This window comes from Macaca nemestrina, chromosome X (assembly GCF_043159975.1).
Source record: "Macaca nemestrina isolate mMacNem1 chromosome X, mMacNem.hap1, whole genome shotgun sequence".
NCBI lineage: Eukaryota > Metazoa > Chordata > Mammalia > Primates > Cercopithecidae > Macaca > Macaca nemestrina.
The window spans coordinates 25,667,490-25,692,688 of NC_092145.1; the positions used below are offsets into that span (position 1 = coordinate 25,667,490).

Sequence of the window (25,199 nt, forward strand, 5' to 3'; positions counted from 1 at the left end):
TGTAGTCCCAGCTACTTGCCAGGCTGAGGCAGGAGAATGGCTTGAACCTGGGAGGTGGAGCTTGCAGTGAGCCGACATCGTGCCACTGCACTCCAGCCTGGGCGACAGAGCGAGACTCTGCCAAAAATGAAAGAAAGAAAGAGAAGAGAGAGAGAGAGAGAGAGAGAAAGTTAGTTAACTGACTTGCCTCCTGCCACACAGCTGGGAAGTAGAAGAGCAAGCACTCTAACCTGAGGTTGTCTGTCTCCAAAGCCCACCCCCCACCCCGCCCCAGGCAATTCTGAGGAGCTCAAGTCTGAGAACCACTGTACTATACTAACTGGGGTGTGGTACAACCAAGTTAAACTGAGTAAAGCCTCATTATCAGAAGACAATCATCTCATGGATTCAGGTATAGAGCGCATCAACTCACCTCTGTGATCATAGTCATACATGGTGCACTTCTCTACAAAGCTTGGAAAAGCAAAAATCTGCTTGTTCTCCTTGTCCCTGGACATCAGCATTATAACAAAACTCAACAGTACCCTTAAATGGCACTAACACTATGATTTCTAGGCATACCTTAGTAATGAGGTAACCAAATTTTGTTTCTTAGCAGACCGACGGTAAAGAAGCTCAAAACACAAAGCTTTCCCTGCTCCTTGGTACTCTGGATTCCTCATGGACCTTTAGCTTAAGGTTTTCTTAAAATACAAATGAAGAGGTATCCTGCCTCACATACTGTGATGAGTAAATCTGAAAATTACCACATTTTACAAATAATACATCAGCTGTATTCAAATTCATCACAATTCATTGACCAGGGAAAATATGACCTTGACATGCAGCCTGCATGTTACCCCTTTTTTAAAAAAAAAAAAAAAAGATCCTTTTTATGTTTTATGGGGAAAGGGTGGCTTCTGCTTAGAATAAAAAATTAGAAAATTAGAACAGCATATTTGAATTATGGGGATAGAAACACAGAGTTAAATTTTACTCTTGACCAGAATGAAACTTCAGTTCGCCAAAGAAAGTTCTCATCATAAAAGATTGCTTTTAAGTTATGAACAGTGGGAAAGGGAATGATTTAATTTAGAAAAAGAACCATTTCTACATTATTTTAAGGATAACCATTCAAAAATGGGCATTAATAAAGCCTAGCTCATATGTAAAATTCTATCAAATACTGTACTAGCATCCTAGTGGCCAAAAAGGAGATATTACCTCCCTCTTTGGCCATCCTGACACTAAACACTCTGGCAAGCATGGACTCACACCTAATTTAAACTCCAGCATTAAGAAACTTCCCTTCTCTTTGAAAACCCGAAGGCCTAGGGTCTTCCCTCCGGGTTATGTAATCATCAGTGGCTTCTCCCTTTTCCTATTCTACCCCAACTGTTGTGTCACTTTCTCCAGCGCCCTCTCCGTTCCACTCTGGTGTTCACTTTCCCACCCAAACTTGACCTCGAATTTCTTCACTCTGATTCTGATGCTGATGGGCCCTGAAGAACAGCTCTCTACTCTCTTTGGCTGTTCTATTTCATCCCAAGCTTAGCTCAGCCTAGAATCAATGAATTACTCTATATGGCCTCCAGTCCAAGCCCTGATTAGAGCCTCTCTTCCATGCCCCTAACCCCACCCTCCAATTCTGGCCCACAGGCTCTCATGCCACTCAGTGTTCTTTATCCAGTTTCACCCTGGAATTTCCATCACTCATCTCCTCATACCTAGGATCCTTCCCACCTGCAGACTGGAAACACTGGTGGATTCCTACTTTTTCCTTCTTTCAAGTCCACTCTATTTAGGACAGTGAATCCCTCCCCCCATTCGGTATCCTTACTTTAGTCTAAATTTTCTAATTAATGTTTAGATGTGTAAGGCCTGGATCCCAGCTAACCTCTGCTTCCTGGGCCCTCCCAGGGCAGTGGCTGTCAAAGGCAAGCTTTCCCGCTCCCTAACACCAGCTCCAAAAGACATCTGAGTGAATATCTTCCTCCTTTGGCTCTTAATTCCTCTCTTTTTCTCTCACATTCTGCATTTTAACCTGTATATAATCTCTAACTTCCCTATTTCCTTATGGATAAATATGCTTGTATTTCTCTCTAAAAGCCAGTTTCTCCCCAACCCTACTTTTACCCCATATCTTCCTTCTCTCTTGCCCCAACCTTAGTGATTCCAGCATGAAATTGTAAAGAGCTTTAAGAGTTCTTCAGAGTTTACTTTGGAAAACATTGTCCTGGCGATTTCAAGGTTTGACTTTTTCCTTAGTTGGCCCTTACGTGGGACCAGTGATGATCACCTTTCTTTTCCCTTCATTGCTCAACCAGCCCTCTTCCTGACTTCTTCTTGCCTTCCTTCTCTCTAGTGTCCAAGTCCTTTTTTCCCATAATTCTGTTTCTCTCAAACAAGCCCTTCTCTACAACCCATAATCCAACTAATAGTGTCCTGAGATCTTCCAATCCCCGTACTAAACATTTATTTCTTTTTCTTTCTTTCTTTCTTTTTTTTTTTTTTTGAGATGGACTCTCGCTCTGTTGCCCAGGCTGGAGTGCAGTGGTGCGATCTTGGTGCACTGCAACCTCCACCTCCCGGGTTCAAGCAATTCTTGTGCCTCCACCTCCCAAGTAGCTGGGATTACAGGAACGCCCCACCACACCTGGCTAATTTTTGTGATTTTAGTAGAAACGGGTTTCACCATGTTGGCCAGGCTGGTCTTGAACTCCTGACCTCAAGTGATCTGCCTGCCTCAGCCTCCCAAACTGCTGGGGTTACAGGCCTGAGCCACGGCACCCAGCCCATTTTTTTCTATTTCATGAACTGCATCACAAATGAAGCAGAGCCCTCTGGAGGACCCCTCTTTTCTTCCCAAGAATGTCTATGTCACTGAGAAAGGGATCCTCCCTCTTTATCTACACTTTCCTGACAAATCAAAATAGCCAGACCCACATGAGTGTTCTTGGTGCAGCCATCATGTCTTGTAGAACTCCCTCCACTCTGCCCAATGCAGACTCCAGCAGCAGAGCTTGCCGGGGCCTTAGCTTTTCTCTGCCTTATGCCAATGATTTGATTTGCTGTCCCTTCCTTATTGGCCTACTCTAAAAAAAAAAAAAAAAAAAAAAAAAAAAAACCAAAAAAAATTAAAACCAAAAACTAGTCCTCCTGAACTCAGATATCAGTGTCCCCTCTCCTTCCTCATCAATGACTTACAGCCAGGACAAAAATAAACCGGGCAGGCAGATCACCTGAGGTCAGGAGTTCAAGACTAGCCTGGCCAACATGGTGAAACCCTGTCTCTACTAAAAATACAAAAAATTAGCCAGGCATGGTAGCAGGCGCCTGTAGTCCCAGCTACTCTGGAGGGTAAGGCAGGAGAATCACTTGAACCCAGGAGGCGGAGGTTATAGTGAGCTGAGATTGTGGCACTGCACTCCAGCCTGGGCAACAGAGTGAGACTCCATCTCAAAAAAAAAAAAAAAAAAGAAAAGAAATCTACCCACCCTTCTTGCAAAGCTGGTATCAGGATCAGCCCTCTTAAGGTCAATTTTACTCAAGCTGTGTGCCCCAAGGCCTGTACCTTTCATCCCTCACATCTGCCCCAAGGGCAGTTGCCTAAGTTGCCCTGTCAAAAGATGTCCGCCTAACAACATCCTCATGACTTGGTCAAGATGGCCACATCCCTAAACTCTACTATCAACCTTCAGATTCTCTTAACTTGACTCACCAAGCCCCTTGCTCCTCCCAGCTCCCTCAGTCTTTGCTACTAACTTTTCGCCTCCATCAAAATTGTACAGGCTCCTCCCCAGCCTTTTGCTTCTATTTGGAGCCCCGGGATGATTCTTAAAATTAGGTTATCCCATTTAATCCCCAATGGAATCCCCCAAATTTCTCTCCTACATACTGTCATCTTTAGTACCACATGGTGACATCACCATCCAATTAAAGTACCCTAAACTCTGCACCAGACATCCTCCACTGTGCCATCTACCATCTTCCCCATAATAAAGCTCCCTCAATTCCAACATTCAAGGACAGGACATATCAACAGAAAAGTAAATAACCTTAAAACTCCCTTCCAACCTTGAAATTTTATTATCAACCTAATCCACTCCCAACCCCAAATGCATCCACATTTATTTTCCCATGTAACTCAACGGCATGCTTTTGAGAAAGAGCCTTCTAAGTTGAAAGAACCACAGGGCTAACCACTGTAACGCTAACCTACAACTCATCTCCAGAAGTCTCACTGAAGATTTTTGCAATTGTACTCCACCTCTGTACCAAAGGGACGACCTCCAAACTGCCTTAACAGTAGTCAAGCTGTGGCACAAAGTTACCGGGCCCCCTTCCCACACTAACGTAAAGAGCCTCTAAACCCTGGGCTAGATGCTTGCTCGCCAAATGATGCCTGTGCTTACTGTCTACTCCAGGAGACATCAAGAATGAATATCACCCCATCGACAGTTTCGATCAGCCAACATTGAAAATTTCAAAACAATAAAACGAAAACATAGTGCTTCCACTCAGGGAGGGAGGAGGTGCGAGCGGAATAGAAGGGCACCCCCACGGGCCTGTGCTGTTGGCCTCCCGGGTTTGCAGTGTTTCCCTCCCACCTTTCCCCTCGACCACGTCTTTCCCTACAACAATCTCCCGCACCTCCATAACGCGAAATCCCCAGCCGAGGTGCGGCCGGCTCCTCCCAGCCTTGCCCCGGACGTCCCTCTGGCCCAGCCTTCCTCTCGGCGGGACCCCGGCGAGGAGGGCCCCCTCCACCGACCCGTTCACCTCCCTATCCCTTCCCCGGCCTCTTGGCGCCCCTGCAGGGCTCTGTCCCGAAGCCGAACCTCGAGAAGCCAAGCCCACGAGGCCCGTCGTGGGACCCACACCCCCCTTCCTTCTCCCAGCACCTCGTCCTCCATGCACCCGGCCCCCGGGGCTCCTCGTCGTCGTCGTCCCGGCTCGTACCGCCCCCCGTCGGGGGCTCCACCCCCCCGCCTGCCCCCGCCCCCAGGACGGCCCCCTCCCCACCGCGCGCCGCCTGCGCCCTCTGCTCCGGCACGGGACTCTCTTTGGCCTCCGTTCCCCGCCCAGAAGCGGCGGCGGCGGCGGCGGCAACGGCTGCGGCGGCCCCAGCAGGAGCAGCAGCGGCGGCGGCGGCAGCGGCGGCGGCAGCAGCGCCGCCCCGGCCCCGCCCCGCCGCCCGCCGGAGCCCCACGCCCCGCCCGCCCGCCCCGCCGCCGGACTGCTCCCCCCGAAGCCCACCACTAAGCCCTCCCACTCCCCGGCCGCGATCCGCTCGAATCCAGCTCCGCTGGGCCTGCTGTCCGTTCCTCACGCCCCTTAGGACCCGGGGTGGCGGAGCCCTGGGGTTCGCGGCCATCCCTCTCCCTCCTTCTCCAAGGGCCGGGGGATTGCCCCTGATCCCGAAACCCGGCCCCGTAACCGGAGCCTCCCTCCTTCCAGCCCTCGGCTTCGCTCGCCGACCCCTTGCCTCCAGGCCTGGCGCGAAGCGGGTGGAGGGCTTGCACGCCGGATCTCCCCTCTGGCTTGCCGGTGCTAGTGTGAATTGCCCCCGATCTCATCTTCCTTCAATTTAAGCCCCCTCCCCGCCGCGCCCGGCCCGGCGGCCCCCGCCCCTAGAGCGAGGGCAGCGGAGCCAGGGCGCTCCGAAGTCATCCCCCGCCTTTTTTCCAGGGACTCGGATAATTGCCCCTGCCCCCATCACAGCACTCCCACTCCCGAACCCAGGCCCCGCCGCCACCTAGGGGTACCCCTTACCCTACGGTTCCCGCACCCCAGCGCCGGGAAGAAAGCAGCCCTGAAGAGCACCCGTCGCACCTCCCCTCTGAGGTTGGAGGGTATTTTCTCCTGGTCTCTTCAAGACTTCATCACGGACACCCCCCCCCAAAAAAAAAAAAAAAAAAAAAAAAAAAAAAAAAAAAAAAAAAACCTTTTCTCGCCCTGCCCTGCTAGCCAGCCTCCCTTCGGATCGTCGGATCCCTGGATCGGGGGTTGGGGTCAGGTAGTTAACAAGACCATAGCCTCCACCTCCTTTTCTGAGGAGTGGGGTAATTCCTATGGTTTCCCCCCCAGGATCAACCGACCCCCGTTTCCATGGAGACCCCCGCCCAGCCGGGAAGAAGACTCTCGGATCGTGGCGAACGAGTCTCACCTGGCTAAGAGAGAAGGGGGTCGAGGAGGGGGTAGGGCAAGTCAGGGGATGGGGTACGAAGGTGGGAAGTAGAGGGGAGCTGTCCCGAAGGGAGGGGCGAAGACAGAGCCAGCTCTAGGGAGCGCTACGTCCGGGGACACGAAGAGGACGGCGCCCCCGGGGGGCAAGCCGAGCGGCCGCAGGGAGAAGAAGGAACAGGGTTGGAGAAAGGCTTAAGATAGAAAGAAGCGGGTGGGGGGATACGAAAAAGCCGGGGAGTCAAAAGGGGTGGAGGGGTTGGGGGAGAGAGAAAAAAGACGCACCTGTTCCCGGGTCGGCTCCGCGGGGAGGCTCAGGCCGCCACCCGGGCTCCCTCTTACTCCCTCTTAACCGCCACCCGCCTAATACTGCCCCGATCTGATGCCGCCCTCCGCCCCTTATCGCCACCGACCTCCTTCTCCTCTCTCTCGGCGGCGGCGGCGGTCGGACTCTAGGAACTGAGAGGAAGAAGGGAGGGCTCAGCAAAGCGGAGGAGAGACAGAGCCACACACTGGCAGCAGCCGCGGCGAGCGAAAGAGTGAGGGGGAGAGCGGTGTGTGTGTGTGTCTGTGTGCGAGCGAAGCCTGGTGGAGTGGGTGCCGGTCGCAGGGCTCGACGGGAAGTGGAGTCCGGCTGGGTCCGCGGGCGGCGCCAACCCCCGCGCCACCGGACTACAACTCCCAGAATGCCGCCTACGCGGGTGGGGGGAATGGGGAGGAGGAGGCGAAGGGAGGGAGCGAGCAAGAGAGGGAGGGACGAAAGCAGGGAGCAAGCGGCGGCGAAGGGGGCAGAGCCAAGCAGCCCCGGTGACACTGGGAGGGGAGGAGAGGAGGAGGGGATCGCTGAGAGGACCGAGCGGATTCCGGAGAGGGAGGCAGCAGCGGCTGCAGCAAGCCGGGCAAAAAGCTAGACTCCCGGGAGAGGCGGAGGCGCTCAATCTGCGGGGCTGCAGGAGCCCCACGTCGCCCCCCCCGCCTCGACGCCCCTCGAAGGGGGAGGTTGAGGAAGGGAGAGGGTCAGTGGGCCGCGGCCGAGGGGTTCCCTCTCTTTCTTCCAACGCTCTCCACCTTATGCCCCGACCTGACTTTCTCAGGCCACTGGTGCCCATCCAGTGTGCAAATCTCGAGACCCCAGATCTCCTCTGCTGGGCAGCAGAGAACAGACGCATTCAGTCCCCTTCTCCCAGGGGCCTGAGGGAGGCTCCCCTTGCAGGCAGGGCGTGACTCCCCCTTCTTCCCGCCCCCCTCTACCGTCGTCGCCACCCCCCCCATCTCCCTCCCCGGAACCCCTCCCCTGAAGCCGGGGCTCGCCTCTCTGTCTCCCCGCCAAGACACGGAGTCCCTCTGGGGACAACTACCCAGCCCCCTCCTTTATACTGGGCCCCTACCCACCAGTATCCCCTTCTTAGCGTTGCCCCCTCACCGAAATAATGGTGGGGGTGACCCGAGTTGGACTGGTGGCTACTTTCCCTCCAAGGCTAGCTGTCCTTCCTCACGCCGACCCTGTGTAGAAATAGAGAAGCATATTAATACTCCCGTCCCCCCTCCCCCCCAGGTTTGGATACCCGTGGAAGTGGCTCACAAGAAAGAGGGGTTGGTAGTGGAAGTGAGCTGGGGTTGAATCCCAATCTTCAAACCTCATCCCTGCCATGGAAATCCAGGTATTCGCCTTTTGCTTAACAGCCATTAAATCGCTTGGGTGGGGGGTAAATTATCTAAACCCCAATGTCCACGCGACTCGAAGCGACGCTACCTTGTAGGAATAAGATACGAACTAGGTTGCCGCCGCGGGAAGGAAAGTATCCCCCACCCCCGTCGCCGTCCACCCCCAAAAACACATACCCCTAGGAGAGTCAGATGGCTGAAGAAGGGGAAAGGAGGTGGGAGTGCTGGAGAGTAAAAAGACTGTGGCGGGGAGGGTCCGCGGCCCCCACTATGAGAGCAGAATCCAGATGCTAAGAGGTGGGTGGGGGGTGCGGCATAATCGCAGACGGTGTCTTTCCTCGCTTTTCCCGGAATCGCCGCTCGATCACCGTCTAACACTCGGAGTTGCTTACCACTCAGTCCCCTAGCCCCATTTGTGCGCGTGAGGCGGCCGGAGCCCGGGAAGCCCGGGCACAAACTCCGCGGAAGCTGGCCTTCGCTGCCGCCGCGCTGCCGCGGGCCTCCCTCCCTCCGCTCGCGGCCCCGCCGATCTACCTTCGCCCCCGGCCGAGGCCAGACCCCGCTCCACAACTCCACGCCCCTACTCCACCCCCGGCTCTCCCTCCCCTCGCCCTCTCCCTGCGGGTCCGGCCCAGCCCCTAGCGCCGCCCCGCCCTACCGCTCGGTCCAGAGCCCAGCAAGTGCCCCGAACTCGCCCCCCGCCCCCACGCCCAGGCCAGTCCGGCCAGGCCTGGTTTCCCCCTCCCGCCGCGCCCCGCCCCCGAATCCACGTCCTACTTCGCCACCCAACTCGGCCCGGTCCGGGTTCGGCCTGCGCCCACGCCACCGGAGTCCCCGATTCGGTCCGGTGTACGGCCACCCACCCCGCCCTTGCCTGGGTGCTGGCCTGGCCCGCTGCCTGCGCCCGCCGAGCCGACCCAAGCGCGCGGTCCGGGTCCGGGTCCAGGTGCCGGCCTCGGTCCCGGCGGTGTTGCCGCGACTCGCCACGAGGGCTCGTTCCACGCAAGATCGGAACCCACGCGGGGTGGGGGCCGCGGGAAGCAAGTTTCTTTATCCTCCCCCCGCCCCCGCCGCAGGGCCGCACCGTTCGCCCACCACCCCCGCCTCACGGCGCCCCCTTTACCTGGGCAGAGCCCCCAGCCGCTGTCGCAACTTTGCTCTTCTCCACGCCGCCGGGGAAGCGGGCGAAGCGGGAGGAGGGAGGTGGCGGGGGGTGCTGGGATCAGGCCGCTGGGCTCCGGGAGGACACGTGGGGGAGGAGGGGAAGGAGGAGGAGGAAGGGGGGGCGGGCCTGCAGTTCTCGGGGCTCCCCCTGCCAGCCCGGGGAAGCCGGAACCTCGCCGGGCAGCCGCAGACCCCGCACTGGCCACGGGGAAAGAACGGAGCCACCTTCCTCGGCCAGCCCCCGGCTCCAGGAAGGGGGGGGTCGAGCAACGCGCTGTTCGGGTCGGAGAGCGAGCGATTTCGCTCGTGCTCTGTGTGACTCTCTTCCCCCTGTTTTAGCCTCAGTGTATGTTGGGGGGGCGCAAAGGGTCTTGCATGCGGTGGGGAAGACGTCCCCGCCGGATGCCCCGCCCCTCCCCCGGCCCCCCACTTCCCCACCCTGGGCGACCTCAGTGCGTGGTTCTGGCGCTCAGGCTCCGAGGCTGCCCGCGGGCGCAGCCCCAGCCCCGGCGCCGAAGTGGGACAGGTGCTGGGGAAAGGAAAATGCCGGGGCTCGCCGCCTCGCCTCTCGTCTCCGGGGCGGCCCACCCGTGGTGGCAACCTCCCCGGCTGCAAACCCCCTGGGCCACCCTCAGTGGGCAACACCACCTGGGCGTGGAGGCATCTGGGGATGGAGGCGAGGTGGGGGGCGGGTGGCGAGAGACCCGAGGGAGGAAGAAGGAGGAAGGGGATGAAAGGTCTGTGTAAAGTGGGAAGCCTGCACGATTCGGAGCCAAAAGCCCAGCTCTAAGAGGACTCGCTTCTGCCGGCTTTCCTTGGGCTCCTCAGTCACCAATCCGAGCCCCCTTGACCCTTACCCTTTACCCTAACGACTCTCTGCCTGGCCAAAGGAATAAACCCTCGTGTGTGTTTACATCCCAGATCATCCCTGGGACTGAAGGGCTGAGAAGCTTGCGGTCCACATTCGAACTCTGATGACTTTACATTGACTCCGAGGACAGCAGCTAGCAGCTTGCGAAGAAGCTGAAGCTGCCGGCCGATTTGCTTTCAGTCTTAGGGTGTTTCTTAGCAGCTCCAGCCCTGAGCCCGTGATAGGGACTTCAAAGGCATCGCCTCAGCCTAGAGGGTATTAGGGGAGGTGCCCAGCAGTTCCTGGAGGATTCAGTGCTTTGTAAACGGAATTTGAAATGAATAGCAGGAATTCGAAAAAAGTCTTTATGTGCAGATATATTGATATTATTTGTTATATATTTATCCATGCTGAGGAAGTCAGAGGGTCATTTGGACTAGAAGGAAGCCCTGCCAGATTAATGTCTTCCTCCTCCTCCTCCCCACCCCACCTCGATCCTGCTAGGCCCAGAGGTTCCATCTCTTAGCTTGGATGTGTCTTCTCTCCTTTGGAAGTACTTTAGAGATGGCAGTTGAGCCTTGCCTGGTATGTCTCCCTCACCTGGTGTGAGGGATGTGGGTGAGCATTGGAGCAAGCTATCTAAGGCTGCAGTGGCTTTGCTGTTGCCTGAGGCCTGGTGTTCTAGGACCCCTCTTGCTTGTGCTCACCACCGTCAAAAGCTATTGCCAGCAACGTGGACATGGCGCTGGCCATTTTATTTTGCTTTGGGAACCTCTCCTCAAGACATTCTACTTGGCTACTCCTAACCTTTCATGCACCCCACCCCTACTCCTGCACACCGCATATACACACACATACACACACACCCCTTAAAAATATTTGGCCTAAGTTGCATCAAGGGGAACGTGAAGATTTGGAAATGATCTGTTTAAGCCAATCAATATGTGAACTCAAAATGCATTATTAGGGAGGAAATCGCCTCCGTGGGGCCTAATGATGCAGACCCCACCAATTCTGCTTTGATTTAAGTTGAGTTTACTGTCATCGCTGATTTTAATTAACCCAGAAATTACTAAATCTCCATTTCTTGAAAGCCCTTAGGGCTTTAGGGCTACTTTGCTCCTTGGTTTGAGGCCGAAACAGATCCTGAACACCTCGATTCGCACTAGTCCGTGTCTCACCATTTGGCTGCCTCATTTATCTGGCGAAACGAAGGTTGGGGCAAGATGATTATTTCCTGGCTGAAGCTCTAGCTCCTCTGAGCCCTTTCCTGTTGGGGGCCAGGCTTCCTGCCCTACAGGAGATGATGGGAAACCAAGGAGCAGGGTGGGGAGAGCTGTGGGAAACCTTGTGAAGAATGTAGATATTAATGATTATTTTATTTGAGGCTAGAACCACAACATAACCATAATAATAATAATACCTACCTTTGTATAGCATTGGAGTGTTTACAAAACTCTTTCACTTGTGTTATTTCATTTGTTTCTCACTATAACTCTCCATGTTGTAATTGAGGAAACTGAGTCTATGAGCATCTGTGAGTGGCTTGCTCAAGATCACATGGCTGGTGAGTTCCTGAGCCAGGACTCAACCCCAGTAGTCCTAAGTCTACATCCAGGGTTCTTTTCAGTATGGTATAGCGCCTCCATGTAATGCCAAAATAGTCTTTTTCAGGCAGATTGCTTTTCTTAATTGTTTCTCCCATCAGTAACATCTACTGACCAAGGCCTGGACTCTCAGAGAGGCAGCTTGGTGTAATGGAAAGAGGGGTGTTTGGGAAAGTGCTAAGAACCAGGTCCTAGTCCTTCCTTACCCATCGCTAGCAATGGGACCTCAAGCAATCCCTGACATTTGACTGAGTAGTGCCAGCCTGATACCACGGACTGTATTTTGGTCTTCTCTTTACCTCTTAAATATGGATATCAATGTACCTGCCCTACCTCCCTCACAGGAACATCCCGTGAGCAATGAGGTACGGATGGGAAAGAGTTTTGTATACCGTAAACTACTGGATTCATGCTGGAGTTTTTTTGTTTTTGGTTTTTGGGGATTTTTTTTTTTTTTTTTTTGAGACAGGGTCTCACTCTGTTGCCCAGGCTGGAGTGCAGTGGTGCAATCATGGCTCACAGCAACTTCAAACTCCTGGACTCAAGCGATCCTCCTGCCTCAGCCTCCCAAGTAGCTGGGGCTACAGCATGCACCACCACCACCACACCCAGCTAATTTTTTTTTTTTTTTTCACTTTTAGTAGAGACAGGGTCTTGCTATGTTACCCAGCTGGTCTTGAACTGCTGGACTGAAGTGATCCTCCAGTCTCAGGGTCTCAAAGTGCTGGGGTTACAGGTGTGAGCCACTGCACCCGACCATGCAGGAGTTATCAGTGTCAGCATCACCAAACTCCTTAGGTGTAGCACAGAGGCCTAAGGGTGATACGGGCCTGGGCTCTGCCCTCCTGAAACTTACTAGATAAAGCAGGACATTTCGGGGGTCCCAGGGTAATTTAGGCCCCAAACCAACCTCTAACTAAATCCATAGGTAATTAGTTTAATCCTCTGCTTTGTTCTGTGATCAGAGCCCTTGTCTCGCTGGTAAAACAGCCCAGCCCTATGCCCCCACCCCGCCCCCCACCCCCCCAGAAAAATTCCAGTGGTTAGATCTTTAGAGTTATCAGAATGAAGCAAATTTGAAGCTTCTAGTTGTCCCTTTGTTCCCTGCACCTCAATCAATTGAAGGTGAAGTTAGTTTTGGAACTTAGGATCTCAGGACTGCCAAAGGGCTCATTCTAAGTTACCTGTCTTGAAAGGGAACGGGTTAGGGGGGGCGGGGCGGGGAAACAGAAAGAGCTGTGCAAACTGCAGGAAAGAGTGACCATGTGTTACACTGTGAGCTCTCTAGTGTTTCACTTATCTTTCAGGGGACAAGTGGGGTAGGGGAGGAGTCCTTGCCCCTATTTGTTATTGGTAAATTTCAAAGGCATGAGCCTTTTTTGCAAGAAGGGTTGCTAAGGTAGATATATTCCAGCTGCCTACAGAGTACTGGATACTAAGTACTGGCTCCCAGAGAACAAATGGCCTGGTCTCTGCCCTCTGAGAGCCCCAGGTGTGGATGGGGAGACAGCATGTCCGGATAAACTGAACTCTGTAAACAATCAATAACCTTTTTGGATTTTATAGCCAAGGGAGTGAAAATGAGGAAAGGGGCTGAAATCACCCCGGAGGCCTCACCAGGTCAAGCTCTTCAGCTTGCTGACCACTCGCCTCTTCCCTGAGACTCCTAGGCTCTAAACAAAGTTCTTTCTTAAAAATTAATTTTTTTTTAACATTAGAGATGGGGGGGCAGAGGGTCTTGCAATGTTGCCCAGGCTGGTCTGGAACTCCTGGGCTCAAGTGATCCTCCAGCCTTGGCCTTCCAAAATGCTGGGATTATAGGTGTGTGAGCCACCATGCCCAGCCAACAAAGTTCTTAATCAAACATGCAGTGCTAGAAGTGGAAGGGACTCTAAGAAATCTGCCCTCCTGAAAAACTGGTTATGGTTGGCCACTGCCAACAAAATCAAGTCCATGAGCCTTCATCTAGCCTTTAGGGCCCTCCCTGATCTACTTCTAGCCTCCTTTCCTTCCATATCCCTCACAAGCCCTCTTTTCTGACCTGACTGGCCCCCTCGGCATTCCTTGGATAACGCATCCATTTTGTCAGCTCTGCTTCCTCAGCCTTTTTTTTTTTTTTTTTTTTTTTTTTTTTAACACTTAAAAAAATTTTACAGATGAGGCTGGGTGCGGTGGCTCACACCTGTAATCCCAGCACTTTGGGAGGCCAAGGTGGGTGGATCACCTGAGGTCAGAAGTTCAAGACCAGCCTGGTCAACATGGTGAAATCCCGTCTCTACCAAATATGCAAAAATTAGCCAGGCGTGGTGGCAGATGCCTGTAATCCCAGCTACTCAGGAGGCTGAGGCAGGAGAATCGCTTGAACCTGGGAGGCAGAGGTTGCAGTGAGCCGAGATCGCGCCATTGGGCTCCAGCTTGGGCAACAAGAGCGAAACTTCGTTCAAAAAAAAATTGTACAGATGAGTTCTTGAGTTCTCGTTTGTTGCCCAGGCTGGTCTTGAACTCCTAGCCTCAAGCGATCCTTCCCTCTTCGCCTCCCAAAGTGCTGGGATTACAGGTGTGAACCACCATAGTGGCCTCACACACTTTTTGTTGTTGGGTTTTTTGTTTTTTGTTTTTTGTTTTTGAGACGGAGTTTTGCTCTTGTCGCCCAGCCTGGAGTGCGATGGCGTGATCTTGGCTCACTGCAACCTCCCTCTCCCGGGTTCAAGCAATTCTCCTGCCTCAGCCTCCTGAGTAGCTGGGATTACAGGCACGTGCCTCCACACCCAGCTAATGTATTTTTAGTAGAGACAAGGTTTCACCATGTTGGCCAGGCTGGTCTTGAACTCCTGATTTCATGTGATCCACCCACCTTGACTTCTCAAAGTGCTGGGATTACAGGCATGAGCCATCGCACCTGGCCCCTCCCACAGCTTTTTACATGTCCTTCTCAGCTTATTGAAATCTCACTCAACTGTTACTCAAGACAGCTCTCTCAACCGGGTGCGGTGGCTCACGCCTGTAATCCCAGCACTTTGAGAAGTCAAGGTGGGTGGATCACTTGAGGTCAGGAGTTCAATACCAGCCTGGGCAACATGGCAAAACCCCATCTCTACTTAAAATACAAAACTTAGCCGGGTGTAATGGCACGCGCCTGTAATCCCAGCTACTTGAGAGGCTGAGGCAGGAGAATCGCTTGAACCTGGGAGGCAGAGGTTGCAGTGAGCTGAGATCCTGCCACTGCACTCTAGCCTGGGTGACAGAGCGAGATTCTGTCTCAAACAACAAACAAACAAACCAACAAAAGACCATTCTCTCATGCCCCTTTCCCTGACACCCACACCCTCCCTATGGAAGTTGACTGCTCCTCTGGGGTACCCCCACAGTTTTTAGCTTGTCCCTTTAGTTAGCACTTCTACACTCTGCCTGTCTATCTCTCCGACTAGATTTTAAGTTCCTTGGATAAAAGGACTCAGTACTTCTCATCTGTGTATCACAGCCTCCTTCATCTCCCCCCAAGACCTCCCACCTTGGCACAGAGTAGGACTTGTTTTAAGAAGCTGAGGCCCAGACTTGACTTCCCTTCTTGCCGAAGACTCATTTTAAAGTCTGGGTCTCTTTTGGTCTTTCTCTTCCCACTCAGTAGTTAAGCACACAATCTCCGAACTTAGACAGACATGGTTTGAATACTGGCTCCACCACTTCCTAGCACTATTGCCTTGCATACTTTTCTCTGAGCCTCAATTTCCTCATTTGTGAAATGGGGGCTAATAAGTACCTCCTGAAAACATTATAAGGGCCGGGCGCAGTGGCTCATGCCTGTAATCCCAACACTTTGGGTAGCCAAGGCGGGTGGATCAGTTGAGGTCAGGAGTTCGAGATCAACCTGGGCAATATGGTGAAACCCCATCTCTGTATATAGAAAAGAAGAAGAAGAAGCAAACGTTATAAGGATCACATGAGTTCTTGTATGTTAAGCACTTAGAACAGTGCCTGGCACCCAGTAGATGCTCCATAGTAGTTTAAAAAATAATAAGGAATTTTTAGAGTTCAGAACTTGAGAGCACCTGCTTCATTTAAGCCTAGGAATAAAACTCACAACCTGAACATAAAGAAAAAGAGGTATTTTTCGGAAGGAGAATAGAATAAAATTTAGCAAGAACTTTCAGCAAAATTATTACCTCTTGCCCCAAAGAGACTAAAGAATATTGAAGAACAGCACCCATTTCAGTGGCCCACATTAGTGGGTACTCAACAAATTCCACTGAATTCGGGGTACTGCTTTTCTCTTGCCGTGGTGGTGATTCTGTACAGGCTTAGGGATGTTAGCAGGGACTGAGGTGCCTTGCAGAACCCACTTACATCATTCTTGATCCATTTAATGTACCTACACCTGAGCTCCCCTCCACCTGGCCAAATCCTTTGAGCCCCACCTACATGAAGCTTTCGGGTAATGCCTTTGCCTCTGAGAAGTCCTCTCGTCCCTGAACTCTTGGCCCTGTAGGTAAGTACTGCACAGTTTAGCACTCTTCTGTGCCTGTTCCTTAGTTAGACAGCCCCATCTGAGAGCAGGCATCTTGTCACAGAAGTCAGCATTCCCCATAATGCCTGGCAGCATTTGTGCAGACCACACTCCATGAATACTTTGGGATTGACTGACAAGTAGGCATTCATGAGGAGCAGTAGGGGCATGGGTCCCCTCAAGTCCTGCCCACCATGCCTTCTATCAATCCTCTGTCCCCACACACACCACACTTCTCAAACCAACCACCTACAGACACCCCAGTGTAGCCATCTTGTCTCTTAGAATTTGTAAATATCTAGACAGCAAGGGCCACATTTTCCTGTGTCCTCCACGCAGCACAGCATAGAGCTTCTAGCATTAACAGCAGAGAGTAAGCACATAGTGTCACGAGCTATAGATAACTCAGTAAAGATACCATTCTTAGTTCGGCTCTCTCTCTCTCTCTCTCTCTCTCTCTCTCTGTGTGTGTGTGTGTGTGTGTGTGTGTGTGTGTGTGTGTGTGTGTGATGTGTGTTTATATGTATTCTTGTGTGCCTGTTCTTGCTCATTAAACTGCAAGAGCTCCACGGGAATTGTCCATTTTGTGATGAAAGTTAGAAGATGATTTAAAAACAAGTTAAAACCTGGGATTTGGATTTTTTTTTCTTTACAATCTAGGGAATGAATGTTCTGCCTTTAGTACACATTCAGTTTATACTCTTACCAAATTTTCTCAAACTTTAATGTACATCAGAATCACCTGGGACAGCTCCCTAAAATTTAGATTCCAAGGCACCATCCCACTTAGGGTTTTATTGAATAGGTTGGGGTGGTGCCTCTTACTTTGCATTTCAAACAATCTCTACAGTAAATTATAGAACCAGTGGGTTCTGGGACTACATCTTGAAGGACATTAAGCACTTTTTTCCTTTTCATCTTTACCATAGATCCCCAAACGTTTCACTACCAAGGGTTTTTTATTATTTCTTTCCCTTCATGGACCCCATTTGACACACAGTTATATGTCACTTAGTATGTGCCAGACACCGATCGAAGGACTTTACAAATATTAGCTTATTTAATACTCATAACAACCCCATAATGTAGATACTATATCTTTCCCCTTTTATAAATGAAGAAATTCAGGTACAGAGAGATTCAGTGATGACTTGCCCAAGCTTGTCCAACTAGTACATTTTTAGTCAGTTGAAGTCAAATTCATATGAAATTAACTGCCAGGCACAGTGGTTCACACCTGTACTCCCAGCACTTTGGGAGGCCGAGGCGGGCAGATCACAAGGTTAGCAGTTTGAGACCAGCCCGGCCAATATGGTGAAACCCTGTCCCTACTAAAAATACAAAAATTAGCTGGGTGTGGCAGTGGGTGCCTGTAGTCCCAGCTACTACTCGGGAGGCTGAGGTAGGAGAATCACTTGAACCCAGGAGGCGGAGATTGCAGTGAGCCAAGATCGTGCCACTGCACTCCAGCTTGGGTGAGAGATTGAGACTCCGTCTCAAACAAACAAACAAACAAACAAAAACACTTTAACATGTAAAATTCACTGGTATTTAGTACATTCCCAGTGCTGTACAACCACTACCTCTCTAGTTCCAAATTGTTTTCATCACCCTAAAATGAAACTCCCTACCTGTCAAGCAGTTGCTCCTTGTTTCCCCCTCCCCTCAACCTCTGGCAATTACCTATCTTTTTTCTGTTTCTGTGGATTTGCCTATTCTGGATATTTCATTTACATGGAATCAGACCAGGCACAGTGGCTCAAGCCTGTAAAGCCAGCATTTTGGGAAGCCAAGACAGGAGGATCACTTCAGGCCAGGAGTCCAACACCAGCTTGGGCCATATAGCAAAACTCCACCTCTTTCCTTAAAGAACTAAAAGTAGAACTACCTTTTGAACCAGCAATCCCACTACTGAATATCTATCCAGAGGAAAATAAGTCATACTAGCCAGGCCCAGTGGCTCATGCCTGTAATCCCAGCACTCTCTGAGGCTGAGGCGGGTGGATCATGAGGTAAGGAGTTCAAGACCAGCCTGGCAACATAGTGAAACCCCCATCTCTATTAAAAATACAAAAGTTAGCTGAGCATGGTGACACATGCCTGTAATCTCAGATATTCAGGAGGCTGAGGCAGGAGAATCGCTTGAACCCGGGTGGCGGAGCTTGCAGTGAGCCGAGATCATGCCAGTACACTCCAGCCTGGGTGACAGAGACTCCATCTCAAAACAACAACGACAACAACAATAACAACAACAACAACCAGGGTGCAGTGGCTCACACCTGTAATCCCACCACTTTGGGAGGCCAAGGCGGGAGGATCACGAGGTCAGGAGATCGAGACTATCCTGGCTAACATGGTGAAACCCCGTCTCTACTAAAAATACAAAAAAAAAAAAAAAAAAAATTAACTGGGCGTGGTGGCAGGCACCTGTAGTCCCAGCTACTCAGGAGGCTGAGGCAGGAGAATGGCGTGAACCCGGGAAGTGGAGCTTGCAGTGAGCCGAGACTGTGCCACTGCACTCCAGCCTGGGAGACAGAGCAAGACTCCGTCTCAAAAAAAAAAAAAAAAAAAAGCCGGGCGCGGTGGCTCACGCCTGTAATCCCAGCACTTTGGAAGGCCGAGGCGGGCGGATCACGAGGTCAGGAGATCGAGACCATCCTGACGAACATGGTGAAACCCCGTCTCTACTAAAAATACAAAAAATTAGCCAGGCATGGCAGCGGGTGCCTGTAGTCCCAGCTACTCGGGAGGCTGAGGCAGGAGAAAGGCGTGAACCCGGGAGGCGGAGTTTGCAGTGAGCTGAGATCTGGCCACTGCACTCCAGCCTGGGCGACAGAGTGAGACTCTGCCTCAAAAAAAAAAAAAAAAAAAGTAAAAAAAAAAGTCATACGTAAAAGATACTTGCACAGGCATGTTTATAGCAACACAATTCAAAATTGCAAAAATATAGAACCAGCCCAAATGCCCATCAATCAACGAGTGGATAAGGAAATTGTGAGATAGATAGATAGATAGATAGATAGATAGATAGATAGATAGATAGATAGATAGACAGACAGATAGATAGATATGCCGGGTATGGGGGGTGGCTCATGCCTGTAATCCCAGCACTTTGGGAGGCCAAGACAGGCGGATCACTTGAGGCCAGGAATTCGAGACCAGCCATGGCCAACATGGCAAAACCCTGTCTCTACTAAAAATACAAAAATTAGCCGGACGTGGTGGCACATGCCTGTAATCCCAGCTACTCAGGAGGCTAGGTCATAAGAATCGCTTGATCCATGGAGGCAGAGCTTGCAGTGAGTCAAGATCGCACCACTGCACTCCAGCCTGGGTGACAGAGCAAGACAGTCTAAAAAAAAAGAAAAAATTGTGAATGTGTGTATATATATATACACACACACACACAATGGAATACTACTCAGTCATAAAAAGGAACAAAATAATGGCATTTGCAGCAACCTGGATGGAACTGAAGACCATTATTCTAAGTGAAGTAACTCAGGGATGGAAACCCAAACATCATATGTTCTCACTCATAAGTGGGAGCTAAGCTATGAGGATGCAAAGGCATAAGAATGATACAATGGACTTTTGGGTCTCAGGGGAAAGGGTGGGAGGGAGGTGAGGGATAAAAGCCTACACATTGGCCGGTGTAGTGGCTTATGCCTGTAATCCCAGCACCTTGGGAGGCCGAGGTGGGCAGATCACTTGAGATCAAGAGTTCGAGACCAGCCTGGGCAACATGGTGAAACCCTGTCTCTACTAAAAATACAAAAATTAGCTGGGTGTGATGGCGTGTGCCTGTAGTCCTAGCTACTAGGGAGGCTAAGGCAGGAGAATCACTTTTGAGACTCTGTCTCAAAAAAGAAAGAAAGAAAAGAAAATTCCAAAATCTGGTATGTCATTCTGCCTGAGTATTCTAACTAACTAGAATTTCACCACTGAACCTGGGCATGGTGGCTCAAGCCTGTAATCCCAGGACTTTGGGAGGCTGAGGCGGGTGGATTGCCTGAGTTCAGGAGTTTGAGACCAGCCTGGGCAACATGGCGAAACCCCGTCTCTACTAAAAATACAAAAAATTAGCTGGGCATTGTGGCGGGCACCTGTAATCCCAGCTACTCGAGATGCTGAGGCACAAGAATTGCTTGAACCCAGGAGGCAGAGGTTGCAGTGAGCCGAGATGGCGCCACTGCACTCCAGCCCAGGCAACAGAGCAAAACTGTCTCAAAAAAAAAAAACAATAATAATAATTTCACCACTAAGGATGCACATGGCTATGTCTTGGGGGCCAAATATAAAGCCCCTTAACTGCCCCCCAAAAATGTGACAGCCTGTGCTGGACTTACCAGAGAGGCCTTCCAGACCTGAAGCTGAGGTGAGAATGCTGTCTCAACACAAGGCCGATCACATGATTTTGTCTCCTGAATTTTCAAGGGTGTGGACAAAAAGAAACTCAAACAGGCTTGCATCTCCTCTGGAGTTTTGTGATACCCACTGCCCACGGCTGAGAGCCCCATTTGATGTTCTAAGTGTTGCCCTCTCCAAAAGGGTCCCTTGTTGCTCCGAGACCGAATAACCAGGCTGGATTCAAAACCATTAGCCCCGCCTTTGCTTAGCAGAATAAAATGAACATCAAGGCAAGCCTTGAAGGGGGAAGATGCCACGAAACCTGTGCTGGAGAGGTGAGGGGTGAATGAGGAGCAGTGAAGGCTTCTTCATCTCTGTAGTGCCAGGACCTAGCAGAAAGCCTGGCACCAATACGAAAGCGTTCAATGTGTGTTTGTTGACTGAATGTCTGACTGAAAGAGAGCCTTCTTCTTGGTCTGGAGGTCATCATGGAGGCATTGTAGAGCTGCTCTGTGGGGACAGAGAATGGAAGGAAGTTGGCACGGGTCTGGAGTGTCCTGCCAGGACCTACACAGACCATGTTTTTCTCTGCCTGAAAATTTCTCCCAGGCCTGCAAGTCTCAAAAGTAGATTCGTCCAAGCTCACGGTGTACTTTATTGGACTAAACTCAACTCAGGGAAACTTAACAGTGGCATAGTGTTGTGAGGAGAATCCAATGAGAGCACCTATATAAAAGCATATTGAGGCCTGGCGCGGTGGCTCACGCCTGTAATCCCAACACTTTGGGAGGCCAAGGTGGGCAGATCAAGAGGTCAGGAGTTCGAGACCAGCCTGGCCAATATGGTGAAACCCCGTCTCCACTGAAAAAAATTCAAAAATTAGCCGGGCGTGGTGGTGTGTGCCTGTAGTCCCAGCTACTCAGGAGACTGAGGCAGAAGAATCGCTTGAACCCAGAGGCAGAGGTTGCAGTGAGCTGAGATTGTGCCACTGCACTCTAGCCTGGGAGACAGAGCGAGTGTCCGTCTCAGAAAAAAAAAAAAAAAAGCATATTGAAAAAGATAGAGGGGCAGGGAATTCTTGATAACTCACCAATATCGACTTTGTGTGGTCTAAGTGACCCTTTGTATGTGCTATTTGGCCAGGTAGGTTTCTATGTACAGATCCTAACCCTGAACATGCACACGCACGACAGGCACTCCCACACATACACATTTTATAATGCAGTAGACTCCTGTGTGCCAAAACCCAAATAACTACAATCCTCAAAGAATCGGAATGCTTTTTTTGCAATACAATGCAATAATCCCTTACATTTGTATGGGGCTTTGCGGGTCACAAAGTGCTTCCCCATCCATGACCCCATTTGTTTGCTGATTGATGTTCAGAACGGTTCCAAGGCTTTGCAGGATCCTGAAGGCCCTTGAAAAGACTCAAATAGCAATAACCTGTGGTGTGAATGGCCTTGGCTGTGTGCTGAGCCTCTGAACACCAAGCCTCTTGTTGTGACAGAGACATCCAGGGGTACAGCAACCTGCTGCCACAGACTTGCAGGGACTCAGCAGCACTTGGGAGACTGGGTTTGTAGGACATGATTCCTGCAGCTGAAAGGAGCTGAGACCCATCTGTACAAAATCAGTACTATACCAGCAACAGAGGAGGCCAAAGGGTTGGCGCACCCCTCCCTGATTTCATTCCATCAGCCATTCAATGGACAGACAGTGAACACTTGAGCTCCTTTCTCTGGCTCGTTCTGGGTATTGAGGGTACAGATATAGCAAGACATGTTTCTCTCTTTCTCTCTCTCTCTCTCACACACAGACACACACACAAGGCTTCATCTGGAGCTCCAAACCCCCAGGGCTAACCTGCCTCTGCCATGCTCCTGTATTAAGAAGAATATTGGGGGCCAGGCATGGTAGCTCACGCCTGTAATCCCAGCACTTTGGGAGGCTGAGGCAGGCAGACCACGAGGTCAGGAGATTGAGACCATCCTGGCTAACACGGTGAAACCCTGTCTCTACTAAAAATACAAAAAATTAGCCAGCCGTGGTGGTGATTGCCTGTAGTCCCAGCTACTCAGGAGGCTGAGGCAGGAGAATGGCGTGAACCGGGAGGCGGAGCTTGCAGTGAGCCAAGATTGTGCCACTGCACTCCAGCCTGGGCGACAGAGCGAGACTCAAGCTCAAAAAAAAAAAAAAAAAAAAAAAAAAGAAAAAGAAAAAATAGAAGAAGAAGAATATTGGAGGCCCGTGTGGTGGTCACGCCTGTAATCCCAGCATTTTGGGAGGCCGAGGCGGGTGGATCACGAGGTCAGGAGATCAAGACCATCCTGGCTAACATGGTGAAAACCTGTCTCTACTGAAAATACAAAAAATTAGCCGGGTGTAGTGGCAGGTACCTGTAGTCCCAGCTACTCGGGAGGCTGAGGCAGGAGAATGGCGTGAACACGGGAGGTGGAGTTTGCAGTGAGCCAAGATTGCACCACTGCACTCCAGCCTGGGCGACAGAGCGAGACTCCGTCTCAAAAAAAAAAAAAAAAAAGAATAATATTGGATAAACCAGATCCATGGGAGAAAAACGAAATTTTATAATGCATATTAAAAATAATAGTAATCCCTCACATCTGTACACAACTTAATAGTTCACAAAACACTTCCATCCCTATTCCTTTATTTGATCCTGGGTCCTGTCGTCGTCCTTCATATTCAAAGACAATCTTCTGATTGTGATCTCTATCTCCAGTGCGAGTGAAGCAAGGCTAAGGCAGGACCAGGAGGCCCTCCTGCACTCTATTAACAGACAAACATGGTGGGCTTTTTTCTCTTTCTCTTTCTCCCTCTCCTCCCCTCCCCTCCCCTCTCTTTCTCGCTTTCTCTTTTTCTCTCTTTCTGGAGTCTCTCTCATTCTGTTGCCCAGGTTGGAGTACAGTGGCACGATCTCAGCTCACTGCAACCTCGACTCCTGGGTTCAGCTGATTCTCCTGCCTCAGCCTCCAGAGTAGCTGGGATTACAGGCACACATCACCACACCGAGCTAATTTTTGTATTTTTATTAGAGACAGGTTTTTGCCGTGTTGGCCAGGTTGGTCTCGAACTCCTGGCCTCAACTAATCCACGCCTCCCCTCCACCTCCCAAAGTGCTGGGATTACAGGCGTGAACAACTGTGCCTGACCGGCTATTTTTTTTCACCCTTTTCTTTTTCTTCCTCCTTCTTTCTCTTGCTGTGCTGTCTGTGGAGCCTGAAGTTGCCTATGACTCAGCTTCCCAGTCTCCAGGGAGCCTGGCACCCTGGGGAAAAGGGCTGTTGGCCAGCTAGCCCCCCAAGCTGGGATGCCAAGTCTTTAACTCATGCAGAGTGAGGAAGGGAGATCCTCCTCTTTAGGCAGCCCTAAAGTGAGCCCCAGCCCACCTCAGCAAATTGGGCAGGCCTGCCATGGGAGAAAGGGAGCAATTTCAATAGAACAAGGAAAGGAGGGTTCCCTGAAGCTATTAGGAGGATGTGAAATGGGGCTCTGAAGCTGGGAAGGCAAGCCCTAAATTCATGCTTCACAAAGTGCAGACATAGGAACCTAGGCTTGCAGGAGAAGATGCTGGGGAAGGGAAAAGAGGAGTCCCCACTATGGTGGCTCACGCCTGTAATCCCAGCATTTTGAGAGGCCAAGGCGGGCAGACCACTTGAGGTCAGGAGTTCAAGACCAACCTGGCCAACATGATGAAATCTTGTCTCTAATAAAAATACTAAAATTTGGGCCGGGCACAGTGGCTCACACCTCTAATCCCAGCACTTTGGGAGGCTGAGGTGGGCAGATCACTTGGGGTCAGGAGTTCCAGACCAGCCTGGCCAACATGATGAAACCCTGTCTCTACTAAAAATACAAAAATTAGCTGGGCGTGGTGGTACCTGTAGTCCCAGCTACTTGAGAGGCTGAGGCAGGAGAATCACTGGAACCCGGGAAGCAGAGGTTACAGCGAGCTGAGATGGTGCCATTGCACTCCAGCCTGGGTGACAAGAGCGAAACTCTGTCTCAAAAAAAACCAAAAAACCAAAAATTTGCAGTGAGCTGAGATGACCCCACGACACTCCAGCCTGGCAACAGAGTGAGACTCTATCTCAAAAAAAAAGAAAAAAAAGAGTCCCCCACTGTATCTACTGGGTTTCTGGGCCTTTTAAGAAACCTACTTCACTCATCCATCCCCATTCCCTCACATACTCAAGTTTTTTTTGTTTGTTTTATGTTTGCTTGTTTTTTGAGATGGAGTTTCGCTCTTGTTGCCCAGGCTGGAGTGCAATGGCACCATCTCGGCTCGCTGTTAACCTCTGCTTCCCGGGTTCAAGTGATTCTCCTGCCTCAACCTCTCAAGTAGCTGGGACTACAGGTACCACCACGCCCAGCTAATTTTTGTATTTTTAGTAGAGACACGGTTTCATCATGTTGGCCAGGCTGGTCTTGAACTCCTGACCTCAGGTGATAGATCTGGCTCGGCCCCCCAAAGTGCTGGGATTACAGGCGTGAGCCACTGCACCCCGACTAACGTATGTTCTTTCATTTGTCCAGTCTATTCGCTGAGCCCCCTTCTACCTCCATTCCTCTAATGTAGCCCCAATTTTTTGAGCTAGCGATGCTTTCAGTGAAAGCCCAACCCAGAGAGTTCTGAAGTCATCCCACCCAAACATTCTCAAATTCCCCCATCCATCCCTCTCTCTACATGGTTCTCAGCCCATAGCTGTGGCCATACCAGTCATGCCCTCCACCTGGCCCAGAGCCGCCCCAGATGGGAATGCCTAAGAAATGAGGGAGGAGTAGGGGATATAAAAACCACGGTGCTGTGGTGGTTTGCAGTAGTAGAGGATCAAAGCCCATCTTCTCCTGGTGGGAGGGATCAGAGCTGTCT

The 25,199-nt window shown here is 51.1% G+C and overlaps 1 protein-coding gene across 8 annotated transcripts in view; it reads right to left on the reverse strand.

The window, feature by feature from the left end:
* The window catches only part of LOC105468463 (BCL6 corepressor like 1), a 78,117-nt gene extending 69,113 nt beyond the window's left edge, over positions 1 to 9,004 (reverse strand). For 2 of the 8 annotated variants that reach the window (XM_071088971.1, XM_011718638.3), the window contains exon 1: positions 6,579 to 6,745. The gene's annotated coding sequence lies outside the window, so the exon portion shown is untranslated. Of the gene's footprint in view, positions 1 to 6,450; positions 6,746 to 7,557; positions 7,669 to 8,007; positions 8,363 to 8,953 lie in introns of those variants that run through there. The other 6 variants (XM_071088970.1, XM_071088969.1, XM_011718636.3 and 3 more) reach the window with 6 other exon arrangements.
* Positions 9,005 to 25,199: the final 16,195 nt, after the last annotated feature.